Source organism: Gymnogyps californianus, chromosome 1, assembly GCF_018139145.2.
Source record: "Gymnogyps californianus isolate 813 chromosome 1, ASM1813914v2, whole genome shotgun sequence".
In the NCBI taxonomy this organism is placed as follows: domain Eukaryota; kingdom Metazoa; phylum Chordata; class Aves; order Accipitriformes; family Cathartidae; genus Gymnogyps; species Gymnogyps californianus.
The window spans coordinates 93,340,844-93,353,376 of NC_059471.1; the positions used below are offsets into that span (position 1 = coordinate 93,340,844).

The 12,533-nt window shown below is 34.9% G+C and overlaps 1 protein-coding gene across 1 annotated transcript in view; it reads right to left on the reverse strand.

Moving 5' to 3' along the window:
- Window positions 1-12,533, reverse strand: part of CFAP47 (cilia and flagella associated protein 47) — a 363,098-nt gene that overhangs the window by 123,373 nt on the left and 227,192 nt on the right.

Consider the following 12,533-nt stretch of genomic DNA (forward strand, 5'->3'; position numbering starts at 1 on the left):
GAAATGCATCAGAGACTCCCTTTGAATTTTGGAGATCATTTATGAAGCCACAGAAGACTATTTATCACACCCATGTGTATGTGAAATTCTAAGGATAAATTTTAAATTCTGCTGATGTTGATGATTATGAAACCCTTAAATAATTGGAATTTGCATGAATGTCACAATTAAGGCCAGTAACAGGGAAGTGTTTACTACCAGTAACCATGGGAAGCATAGGCAAGCAGATCTTTGAACTGGAGGCAGGCCATATCAGACTGACAGTATTTTTATAATTTTATATTCTATAAAGCAAAATTAAACCAAAATTAGTTCATCTAATATGACCTTTGGTATATCACAGAACTTAAATTTTGTTCAGTTACATACAATTGTTGTAGTGCAACGTCAGTCAAGCAATCTGGGTTTTGCTAAAGCATATCTTCCAGATTGACTTTGAGTCTTGATTTGAAAGATATCCACTAGCAGTTTGTTCTGGTGGCTAATTACTGGCATTGGAAGACATTTAAATATGAGTCTAATTTCTGATTTCCATTAGATTTGCTTCAACATCCAGCCCAAAGACCTTGTAATAACTTTCCCTGATAGATTTAAGAGATCTAGCATTAAGTATCTAGCATTTTCCTGTACTTAGAACATAGTCATGAATGTTAATAAAATTAGTTCTTCAATCTTGTTCAGATAGGTGACAGAGATTGAGCCCAAAGTCTCTCATCATAAGGCCTGATCTCCACAACATGAATATTTCACGTGGTAATTTTTTTTCAAGTATAAACAGTTGTTCAGCATCTTTTAAAAATGCATACACAAGAACTGCTTGCACTATTCATGTTTGTCAGTATATTGTATGAGATGAAAATAACCTTAATCCTCCTACTCATGCTTCCCTGAATTATACACTAGAGAGCTACATTAGCAGTTCTGTTTTACCACAGCATTAGTCTTGGGAGCTCCTACTGTTTTTCTTTTCTGCTGTGAACCCAGCTCTTCTCAGAGTCACTGCTTTCCTTGTTGTGGTTCCTCATTCTGCATACATGACTTTATTTCTAAACCCTATTTCCAATAAAACTGTGTCTGACTGACTTTAATTATATTACTTTCTTTAAATCTTCACTGAATACATCCTTTATTAACTTACTTATTCTTTTGTTCAGGCAAATTTGATATGCACACAATTTACTGGTTTTTAATACCAGCAGAATATCACAGCCTTCCAGTCTCTGGAATAGCATCAGTATCTTAAGATCTATAAAAATTAACACCATTGAGGTAAAGACATCTTCTGAACTTCCATTAAAGGAATCTGGCATGCACATGACCCTGCATTTAATAAATTTTAAAAAATGAAAAAAATAGTATACAGAAGAGAGATGACTTCTGCAAGAAGGGAGGATCCACTTACACCAAAACAGAACACATCACCTGGAGCCTGAAATAAAAGTTCTCAATTAAAGACCAAAAGAAAATCAAAGGGTGCCCATAGCTTGGGACATCACATCCTTCAAGAATGCAGTCAAAGTGTAGGAAAGGGTACAACAGAAGTCTATAAAATTCAGGTAGGAAACAACAAAGGAAAATGTCAACAGTTAAGTTCCATTTACACAGGATATGTGATTAAACAGCAGGACAAAGAGATTTATTAAAGTAAAGCAACACCTTCATGAATAAATGTTCTGTACAATTAAGGAAAACAGAAAAGAGCATGAACTGCTATTTAAACAGAAAATTAACAAGGCTGCTTCCCTGTCCCCAAACCTCCAAGAACAACCATAAAAAAAAAAAAATCCTTGAGTGACAACTTGCTAAAGACTTAAAAAAGCAGTAGTAAAATCTTTTCAAACACATCTGAAGCTGGTAGCCTGCCAAACTCAGAAGGGCTGATAGATGATCAGGGTGGAAAAGGAACGCCCAAGTAAGATAAGGCTGCAGCAGAAAATCTAAATTAATTCTTTGCAGTAGAGTTTGCTATAGTAGAGTTCACGGGTTTCCTACACCCACCCTAGAGCTTGTTTTGAGGGGAATGGTCAGAGGCACTCTCCCAAATTAAGGTTTCAGCAGGAAAGGTTTTGGAGCAGACTGATAAAGAGGAAAGTAGCAAATCACCTGGGCAAGAGAGTCTCTGCCCAACAATTCAAAAGGAACTCATGTATGAAAGTGTGGTGGTGCAAACCGGCATATGACCCACTGCTTAAGTCAAGTTCAGGTACAAAGAAATGAAAAGGCAGAGAATGTGCTGCCAATTTTTAGACAGGTCTCTGGGATAAGCTAAGAAATTACAGATGTGAGTTTGTTTACATATTCCAAAGAAAATTATTAAGAATCACCATAAGGGAGAGAAGCCACAACACACAAAACTATTTGAATTCTTTGACAAAGTCAGCAGCTGTGTGAATAAGGGAGATGTGGTTCATATAGTACCTCAGTTTTCCAAAAATCTATTTCTAAGATCCCTTTCCAAAGGCTTCTAAGGAAACTAAGCTGCAGAAGAGGGAATGTTAGAAGATGGGATTAAAATACAGAAACCGAAGTACAGGAAGAAATGGCTAGTTCTCACCATGAAGAGAGAGAAAGGATGAAGTGAAAAGGCTTGCTTTTGGTATGAGAAGTCCTTAACCACTTTTTCTTCCTAGGACAGACACTTTAAGTATCGTATTCTGTCTCTAACAAACTGATCATCTGGAAATGTATCTCCAGTGTGCTAGGAGTACTTTCACTTTTTCCCTAATGCACTACCACAAGTTTTGTGGAACTGCGTTGTTACTTGTCATTACAATGTTATGCCTTCCAGCAATTAATACATCTATACTGCTACCAAGATATTTTGCCATATAGACTTACAGCCTCCTTTGCTGTCTCTCATCACAGATTTTTCCTCTGTACTCTTAACTTCCCTGAATCACTTTTCTGTACTTATAATTACAGTAATGTAGAAGTTAGAATCTACTTGCCTATTCTCTTCTTGCTTTTATATATAAATTCATTGATTCTGTTCACATAAATTGCTTAAAAATACTCTAATTCCTGACATCTCAAAAGCAAAGCTTTCAGGTCAAGTTGCTTTCTTTTTAGTTTTGACTTCAAGTATTTTGAGCTATTAAAATCTTTTTTTTTGCAAGGAACTCTTAATTTCTTTTTGTACTTTTTATGCATTTGAATGTTTTTATCATTTCTCTTTAAATTTTCCTCAATTTTGGAAAATCAAGTATTTTTTTCTGGAGACCCTAAATAAACAACACAGCCCACAGATTACTTTTCTGGAAAACAGCTATCACGTTTGGGAGGGAATATCTTGTATGCTTTTTTAAATGATATTACATATATTTAGATACTTTAGATCATAATATTGTTTGCGTAACACCTTCAACAGGCACTTCCCTAAAAATAGTCAAATACTTTAATCGAAACACTTTTCTTAACACATGGAAAGAACCTGGCAATTCTCGGCTGAAGGAGCATCTTTCCATTTATTTTTGCAGCTGAACTCTTCACCAAACAAACATTCCGGCAAGTATTGTTTAGTATTAAGCCTTGAAGTTGTATAAACTTTGATGTTCTGTCAACTTTTACTCAGTGAAAACATAGCTGAATGGTTGCTTTGCTGCCCACTTGCATTGTTAAAAACATAAAACCCAGGGCTTTGTCCCCACTTAGGCGTAAACCTGACACCAAATAGTGACTTTATAGATGAGTCCCACCTCAGGTCTTTATCCATATAATGTGTTTGAATGGGCTAGCCCAAAGCCAATTTATTTCAAGTATCCTCATTCTCAAGTAATTATAGCGTAATTTTACTCTGAATTTCTTCTCTTGCCAAGGCAACCCACAATTCAGAACCTAGTTCTTACCCTCACGAATACTCAGAAGTCACTTCCAAAGTTATAAAAATCTACTAAAGCTTTAGCTCCCTGAAAAAAATGAACATAAGCAGATTAAATTCACAACAGTTGATCTTGACCTTTCCTTTAGCTGTATCTCGGTGTTTCTGTTTCAAACCTGAAGAAAAAACTTGCATGGCTGAAAACAGGTCTGGTATTAGAACTTCATTTGCTAATGTATAGAGCAGAAGGTCGGGGGTTTGGGGATTTCTTTTGCTGGCTTTTGTTACTTTTTTTTAAAGAGTTTTACTTTACCAGATAGTAGATACTGGGAAAACAAGGCTGAAATGTCACAGGCAATGGAGATAATCTCAATACACTCATGCTGAAACAGAGATGGCTCATTCCCAACTCACAGAACAAGATTATATCTGTCTGTTTCTGTTTTCTGCACACGTTTAAAAAACAGGCAGAAAAAAGTAGACACTTCTTTTTCTCTCTACCCCGGAAAGTGTTTATTCTAATACAAAAATGTTCCAAGTTGATGACATTGTTTTGAGATGATGCCTTTTTCTCCACATCAGACATCTCCATCCAGAATGGGATGTTCTTAGAACTCTATGAACAACTCAAAACAGAGAATACTATTGCAAACACAAGTATAAACTCAATGCTTACCTAAACACCCACTTCTCTAAACTTGCATTGACACTCTTAACGCATTTGAAGTCTCTTCTTAGAGGCCTGAGCACCATACTCTGATGTGTTATAAGACAAACTTGGTTTGACTTTAGGCCTATATCTCTTATCATCTCACTCTGGGGCTTCAATGACAAATAAAAATCCGTAGCCTACTTTATGCAACCATCAGGTCATGATCTTGTCAGATGTCAGAAAATAAACAAAACGAATTTTAGACACTACTTCAGACAGAAATCACCACTAAAAAGGAGTAAGCACAAATCTTCTGAACATAAGAATGCATCTACTTAAATATTTAATCTCCACTACCTTCTCTTTTAGTCTCTCCCTTGGCCAGTAGGCTTTTGCCCTTGCTAGTTAGGGTCAAGCATCTGTCATTAATGGTTAAGGCAAACCAGCATCTTCCATATGTTAGCTACTGCAAATTCAATCAGCATCACTATAAAAGAGCTTACTTATTTTTAGTTTTTTAGAACATTCCCTGATTATTTTGTAAATCTTTTTTTTTTTATATGGAAGCATAGAAAGCTGTATACTTCCTATTACATGCAGTTACCCTGAATTTGAGGGGAGAAGGGGGACAAAAACAAAAACCAGACATATTTCTGTATCCATACCTTAATAACAAGTCAATTTCTTCAACTAATATTTATCTACAGTAATTACGTTTGTGAATAGAAAGTTCTGTATTTAAAACACAGGACTACTAAATTACAATTTACATGAAAATTAAACTTAAGCCTTCAATAAACTTTTCAGGTTACAATTTTCACAGGTGCCCTCCAAGTCTCATTCCAGTCTATATGATATACCAAAATCATCAGTTTTTTCCTCCAGAGAGTTGAACATCCTTTTGTAATCAGTCAGTCTGGCATCTTGTCCTACTTCTCTTTAGTGATGCAAATAAGCTGTTTCTCCTGTACATGATCTCTTCATTTTATTGTGCAATTTTTAAAATGTTATAAAATTCTGCTTAACAAATCAGTGTTGTAAGCCATACACTTTTAATCTTATACTTCGTATCATGTCCTGAAGAGTTATCGGTTGTGAAATCCCCTTCCTTATACTCACAAGATGCTTTTCTCTACTCACTTGGATGAGAATACATTGCTACCATATCAGCCACAAACCGAAATTTCTGTTCTCTCTGTCCCCTTTCCTTGTCCTTTCCTTAAAATTACTTTTCACCCTGTGTCTGCTACACCAGCCGTTAAATGTGCTGTCAGGCATCAGCGGTTATGTATTGGCCTAAAAATAGAAAAGATTCTTCTCTCCTGATTGGAACACAGCTGCCTATCATTCAGCTGAATTACACATCACTGATGATGACGGAAGATTTGGCTTGGTCTCCTGAAAACTCTAGACTTCTAGGGTGTTTTGGGGGGAAGGTGGATATGGACATGATGGAGAAATTGGAATTGTATTGCTAAATAAAATTAATTTATGTGAAATACTTTATCCTAATTTTACAGACTTCTCATATTGGCATCAAAAGTATGATTATTTAAACAAACAGCTGAACTAAAGTGATATTTTCAATGTGCATCCTTTCCACAGCATTTTTACCTAATATTTGAAGAGCTAATAAAGCAATAAAAAGAAATAAATTAGATTCAATTCCAGCTTTAAATAAAACATCAAAAACACTCTTAGATGTGTCTTTAAGGGTATGTTTTTTAGCAATAACAGGCAAAGGAATAACACAGCTTGATTTCTTGGTTCTACAAAAAACTTTCCAATCTGGTTCTACAAAAAACTTTCCAGAGAATTATCTAAATTCTCTTTGAGTGAGTACTCTTAATGCTGTTCTCATAGTATACTTTACAGAATATAAAATATAAATTAAAAAAGACATTTTATCTATTTCCCTACGATATGTAAATATGTAATAGTTCTCAATATGTAAAGAGCTCACCACTGCTAGCAGAGGATAAATAAAAATTTAGACTTCATTCTGCTCATATGCAAACAAAACATCCATGAGTAACCAACCCCCTGTAGAGTCATCTCTGAAGGACAAGAGCTGTTGTTCATGAAAAATGATCAGTTAATAAGTTCATGTTGTATTTATTTAGTTTTTCCTTTTTGATTTAGAATAAATAACTTTTCTACAAATTATTTCGAACAGACTAGGTATTAAGAACATGATGATTTATGTTCCTTATTTTTCAAATTTGACTGGCCTTAGCAATCTAAGAATTACATTAAAAAGACCTAACATTTCTTCTGTAAACTTTTCCTAAGAATTTAAGTTTCTCTACCATGTTAAATTCACAGATTTTTTTCTGTAATTTTTTTTTTACAGAATTTCAATGGATTACTTCAGACTCACTTACCATAAACCTCAAAGTTTATTCCACATACAAAGCTAGTTACAATAATCTGTCCAAAGACATATAAACCCTTTACAATATGGTTTTGGATACTTCTTTTAACAGCGTCTCTAGATAAATATAATTGATTCCTATGTCCCAGGTAAAAATTGCAATTTTTCTGTATAAGTAGACCCATTACTCCATTGAAAACTATTTATAAATTAAATCCTATTTTAACTGGCTCCAGATATCTCTCTCCACATTTAGTTTCCAAGTGTAGAAAATCTGCACCTAATTTTGGAGGAAAGCTGTAAAACACTAACAATTTAAGAAGATGTTTCAATCCTATTACGTTAAAAGCTTAAAATGATGCAAAAAGGCAGACACCAATATTCATTTTTACTATGTGAGGAATAGCTTATCCTTGGAAAGGCAATGCTTCTACACTTTCTTCTTCCAAGGAAGTTATTAATTTAGGGTTGTCACCTTTAGGCTTGAGCTCATGAGTTTTCTCACCTAAGAGTTATACTTTTTCAATAAATGTAATCAGTATGTATAGCTTTTAAATATGCTTTTGCATTACATGGCAAGATAAACTTTGCTCTCAGCTGCCATTTTATGCACATGAACATATTTGAGTAACCCTAACATTTCAATGAATATTCATTTAATGTACCCCTTACAACATTGCTTGAAAAAATATTTTAATATTCCTCAGACATTAATCTTGTTCTTAAAGGATATGATGTTATAATTCGCTTAGAGCAACTTTCATAAATTTAGAGTATGCCTTACATTTTGTATCAAACCTAGGTCATAGAGAGGGACAGTACTAAAGTGACGTTAAGGTTGGAAGATTGCATTAGTTTGTCCACCTAAATCAGAGATGATGTATGAAAGTGGTGCATTTCAAAATGCTGCAATTTAAAATGAAATTATGATGCTTTCATGTGCAAAAATGTACTTAATATTGAATTAATTAAAATTTTTCAAGTTAATATAATAAATATAGGCAGGATTGGTGAAGAAGGGCATTCTACAAAAGGGAAATCTACAAGCTGAGTAGGGTTCCTCTTCTTTAGGACGTGTCCTAAACTAGGTAATGACTGTATCTCCAAAGCCTTTTGTCACTTGGGAAAATTTGGAAGCAGAAATGAGAACAATTTTCTAAAATGTAAAATCAAAACCACATTTTGGTCCTTGGAATTAGCTTTGATCACCAGGAAACAAAGCTCTGAAAAAGTGTCTGATCTCTTATAAGGCTGAATCCCAGAACCTCTCTTTTTTTTCTTTTGCCTTCAAAGCCATCTTTTCAAATTAAGATCACCACCTTACGGTGGAAACTCAGATACCACTAGCCCATGAATGATATTCCTTTTCCCTAAACTTTCTCCAAAACTGTAAGGAGAAGAGAGAATTTTAACACCACGGACAGCTTATTTCAAAGAAATGGATGACTAATGCTGTTGACATCTTCTATTTTTGAAGCTCAGTCTTCCATGCTATTAATATCACCACGGTATGATGTCGTAACACCACTTCTCAGTTAGACACCTTTAATCCATAAAGACACTTTCTCATCTCGACTTCCCAGGTAACAGCTTCAAAAAAATCATCCAGCAGATCTGCTATGTCTATGGGATTTGGAAAAAACAAAATATCCCTTTAACTCAGAATATTCTTGATGCCCTTTATAAACTTTTAATATCTTAATATGATGATGTCACAGCTCTCCCTTCTCCCTTACAGTTGGGTGATAAAATGTAAATATGGCAAATATGGTTATTCCCCCTCTACAGGGGCCTTTTTTCAGTCTCCATTTGTATTGTGTTCTGCATTTATCCAGGGTATGTACCTTTCATGAAATTTAGCCTAGCCTGCTATCAACTATCTGTTGGCAACACACAGACCTATCTGCTGGTACCCATTGAGGCAGAACTCAGGGTCTGATCTGGTTCACATGTTAAACTTTTTCTGAGTAAATCGTGGCATGGGGAGTAAACTCAGAGCACATGCCACTATGCCATCCAGATAACAAGCACCTGTGACACTAGTAAATATAGATATAACCAAGAGATCAAAAAATCGACAATAACACAGGCAATATATTTGGCATTAGACTCCATCTCCCCTCACCTTTTTAAGCTCTGCAGGCAGCATGACATATGTGAACACAAAGTATGCAAAGCTTAAGAAAATTCCAAATGCTGAACAGAAATTCAGCACATTTTAGCAACACAAGAGTCAAAAACTCACTGGATTTCTGGGGGAGGGTGGGAGGAATATCCTACCATATTAATAGTTGGAGGAATAAATTTTGGAGGAATAAATTCAAAGGACTGTCACAAACCTTACCAAAGTAGGTCCACAATGTCAGTTACATTTCTTGACCCTGCCTTCTTTAGTAAAAGTATATAGCCACACACTGAAAAGAACCCCAGACTTGCATCATAAGCCACTGAATGCTCACTGAAGAGGTGGGATGAAATGGACACTTAGGAAATGAAACAATCTAATACGTAAGGAATCTGTCATAAATGAGCCATTGAAAATAACCAGAGCATCTTTGAGGAGCACTGGTAGGTTTCAAGTAGCATGATCTGTATGTTTGGGAGTGGCCTGCACCTCAGACACATTTGTATCACATGGCTTTCTGAAAACTCTGCCCTTACAGTATTATTTCATCTTTTACTGCCTGGCTCTATTATTCTTAGTCTAGAAGATTAACATGCCTCAATTGGTTAACTCAAAATCAGACCATCATCACAAGCAGAATCTTTGTGGTAATTTATGGGAAGATGATACTTTCTCAGTTACTATATAACAGTTTTAGAAGTTTGAATAGCAAGCAAGAGGAACTGGAACTTTTCACTGATTAGAATAAATTTGATATAATTGGAGATTATATAGTGAAGTGATTTGGTTGCTTAGAATACTAACACACTTTTAAAATACTGTTTAACTTCTAATGTGAAGATAAATTATATTTGCTTTAAGAATGTTATTTGATTATTGTAATTACCTTAGTTCAAAGACCTGGCAAAGAAAGAAGCTGAGGCTAAGTAGAGGAGATACTTAGGATAATCTAGTCTAAGAGTAGAATAAGCACATAATTCCAAAGATGGAGAGAGACAAGAACAACTCAAGAAGAAAAGTCAAAAAAAACCCACAAAGTAGCTAATTGTTATGCAATGATGAAAAGACTTATGAAAACACAGAAAAACTAGTACAACCAGTATGAATTTGAAGTTCAGAAAACAACTATTGCTAAATAAATCTTTTTCTTTTCTTTTTCTTCAGAAAGATTTTTAAGGAAAGATAATGATTACAATCTTCACGTGCACAAAAGATTGCTACTAAAATTGATCTCCCTGTCCCCGATGGAAAGAGTAACAAATGGTGGGCTTTCGTACATGTGAAAAGTATCAGGAAAACTTTACAACGGTAAGGGTAGAGAAGAACTAGGACAGATTACCTAGGTCATGTAGTCTTCATTAGTAAATAGCTTTAAAGAACATCCTAGAGGAATGGTTGTCAAAATCAACAAGGGAACAAGTTATATCTACCAGGTTATACCTAACTGACACACTCTCATGTTCCACCAAATGCCTCAACACATCCTCATTCACAGTCATAATCTCTAGCTCACATGAGACTAGAATTCTTGGCACTCTGTTAACAAACACAGAACTAGGATTGCAGTCCTGAGCAGACGCAACCATGATCATGCTCATGGCAGTCAGTTTCTTAACCTAATTAACACAAACAAGCTAAGTACTAACCTTCTCTGTTCCCACTTACTTCATACAACTTTTAAAATTACTTAAATTCGTTAAGAGGTTTTTCCAAAGGTCTATTGATTTTTCTCCCTTTGCCATATCTGGCTTTATTTCTATTGACAACATTTTTTTTTTTTTTTAAATCTTTGCCTACCTATGTCTTACCTTTGGAAAAATCCAAAGGTAACTTTGTCTCTGGGTATTGACCTATAAGGTCTCAGATAAAGAACAGAAAGATTGCTGCTCATTCCTATTATGCTGGTGTATAAAGCTGCTAAGGGTGATCATGGAAAAAGTGGTCCTTAAATTTCCCTGCGGGCTCTCTGGATGGTTAGGAAAATCATCAGTAATATCTAAGGATGCATGCAAAACCAATATAAACCATGTAACAAGGAATGGGATGGGAAAGAGAACAGAAGGGAAAGATGACTTATGTCAGTGTAGCAGAAAAGCCACCAATACTAATTGCTTGAAGAAGTTCCAAAAAACGATGGAGTAAAATAACCTAGTTTTTTTTTTTTTCCTGCATCTTGGCAGAAAAAGTATTCACTGGCCAGGTTTAGCATAGCACTGCACATTTTAAGAGGGTATAAACTGTGACTTATGCTAGGAAATCACTTGCCAGGCGAACAGCTTTGTTAAGCTATGCGACACAGACATTTTAACATGTCTGAAAAAGTAAAAGCCAGCTCAGGAGTCGTGTACACACCGTCACAGCTGATATACCCTTGGCACAGTAGGATAAGTTGTAGTCAGATGATTTCCAGTCGTGAAGTTCCTTAAAATGATACTCAAGTGTTTTCCTGTTCCACATCAGTATGAATACAAAACATATAGCATACAGACATTTATACCTATAATAATTACATTGCTCCAAAGAGAGAAAACCTAATTGGTCATAGTTTGGGGAGTTTTTTTCTTTTTTTTTTTTTAAAATAGGTGATATTATTATACCACATAAAATACCTTCATAAATTAAACTTTTTGGCTACTAAGAGCTCTTTGACATATAATATTTAACATCAATGAACTGTAGCCAGAAAAATTCAAATATGAAATTAGTATGATTTTAGAACTGGTAAAAACCTTCACGGTACTGAAACAACATACCAATGTGTAATTAATGCCTTTTTGAACTTTTATTTCAGTCAAACACAAGTTATTGAATGAAATATAAAAGTACATTAGTGAAACATAATGTCCTGTGACAGGTAGAAGATCAAACTAGCAGTCAAAAAAAAGGCAGCAGAAAAGCAGCATGTGTTCTTAAATCTCAGAAGCCTGTTCACAAATATGGCACTAATTTATTGTAAAGGCTTAGCAAACCTTTCATTTTTAAGTCTTAGCAGCTAAGGCCTGTTAGAATGTCTTTAACAATCCTCCAGGTGTTGTGCTCTCTAGGTGTAATATGCTGTGGTGAAATATACTTCCAATGGTTAAATGTTCTTTATTGTGAAATTCCAAGACATTCTATTATTGCCAGCACAATAAATTCAAAATAAGCTTACTGAAGACAAAGCCCAGTTTTATACTAGTGTTGTGTCACACAAGCAAGTAACTGCTCTTATGAGTTGCTGCACATGCAAGGTATTTAAAAGCAACACTCTATTAAGTCTTTCTATACAAGTCTTTCATTTGAGAAGCAAATGCCATTAAATCAATTGAATTATAGAAGTTACCTTGGAATTTAGAAGACCCAAGAAATGGTGAGCACCACATATCCTCATTTCTAATATAGAACTTCATTAATATTCAAAGATTTTACACCTTCTAGCTACCAGGAAACTAATTTAACAACATTTCATTTTAACATACATGTGAATTTCTAACTGAACCTTTAACTATGACTTAACTTTGATTTTATTATATGAACCTACATGAGACTTCAGTGAGAAGACAGCTCACTTTGAGACAGGGTTCAC